Here is a 1,526-nt window from a genome sequence, read left to right on the forward strand (position 1 = left end):
TCCCACGTCACTGTTAGCTCTTTGATCAGCTTTTCGGATTCCTCAAGCTTCTCTTTTAGTTCAGGGGCTTTCATAGCCTTTAAAACGAAACCAGAGACACCTGATTTTCTCATTTTTCCCCGCCATTATTTATAAAACAATCTCTGACTGTGCTTCTGAAGTGGCTATCAAGAGTCTGCTGGAAGCAATTAAGTCATACGCTGTCAGGGTGGACTTTTATATCTTTATTAATTAAAAGAAATGTAAGAACAACTGGCTGCTACTCTTTAGAGGAGGAAATGAATACCAGTGCCCTGAATTAAACCGGTACAAATTATTATAAGTAATCTTCTCCTTCATACTTAAGTTTCACATTTAAAAACCTCAAAGATGCTGAAGTTTGTCTTCAAATTAGAAATGTTGTAATAAAGGTAACTGAAGTACTAAGTTACCTTTTCTTTTTTTCAGTAAGACAGAGATCAACACAAATCATCAATAAACACACCCCAGTGATAACCTACCAGGAAAGGTGAAGATTCTTCTCATTTATTTTAAAATTTGACCCTGGATCACTTACAACTACTTTTCTGGGGCGCCTGGGTGGCTCAGTCGGTTAAGTGTCTGACTTCAGCTCAGGTTATGATCTCATGCTTCGTGGGTTCGATCCCTGCCTCAGGCTCTGTGCTAACGGCTCAGAGCCTAGAGCCTGCTTCAGATTCTGTGTCTCCCTCTCTCCACCCCTCCCCTGCTTGTGTTCTGTCTCTCTCTTAAAAATAAACATGAAAAATCATTTTTTTAAATTGATGGTGATAAACCTTGTGTATTCATTACTTTCTTGGAAACAAGGCTCTGGGTAAAAGGACAGGAAATTTCCCCGAGTCTGCTGAGTGAGAATAACTAAGGGGTCTAAATACCGATGTATACATGCAGCTGTTTTGAGCTACGTTTTTACTTAGTGGGCCTTTACTTGGCAATGGCATGCTTTGACACCCTATAGCAACAGAAGCCTCCCCAATGTGTAAGCCTATGAACAAGAAGGATGGCAGACTTGGACAAGAGGCTCAGGTGGCAGTGATGTGGACTCTCGCTGAGGGGGCTGAGTCACAGTGGGAACAGAGCCTGAGAATGACACTCAGTGCTGGGCACACAGGGACACCCATGGAAACTCTAGGTGAACCTGCTGCAGCTCCTCTTCTGTTCTCTCCGGCCAGGCATCACTCTAGCCATCTGGCCTGGGTTGTACAGTCACGGTGGGAATGCAGGTTCTGAGACCAGAGGAAAGATGGAACTCATCCATGTATGTACCAGCTACAGAACCATTACATTTCCCTCCTAGGATCACAACTCTCTTCAAAGTTTATTGGTATTTTTATTTGTTTTTTTAAATTTTTTTTTGAGAGAAAAAGAGAGAGAGAGAGAGAGAGAGAGAGAGAGAGTGTGTGTGTGTGTGTGTGTGTGTGTGAGCAGGGGAAGGGCAGAGAGAGAGGGGGGTCAGAGGATCTGAAGCAGGCTCTATACTGACAGCAGAGAGCCCAATATGGGGCTCA

General features: G+C 43.4%; 1 protein-coding gene across 1 annotated transcript in view; it reads left to right on the forward strand.

Moving 5' to 3' along the window:
• KIF13A (kinesin family member 13A) overlaps positions 1-1,526 on the forward strand; it is a 201,719-nt gene that overhangs the window by 136,759 nt on the left and 63,434 nt on the right. The window lies entirely within an intron of this gene.

Source organism: Suricata suricatta, chromosome 7 (assembly GCF_006229205.1).
Source record: "Suricata suricatta isolate VVHF042 chromosome 7, meerkat_22Aug2017_6uvM2_HiC, whole genome shotgun sequence".
Taxonomy (NCBI): domain Eukaryota; kingdom Metazoa; phylum Chordata; class Mammalia; order Carnivora; family Herpestidae; genus Suricata; species Suricata suricatta.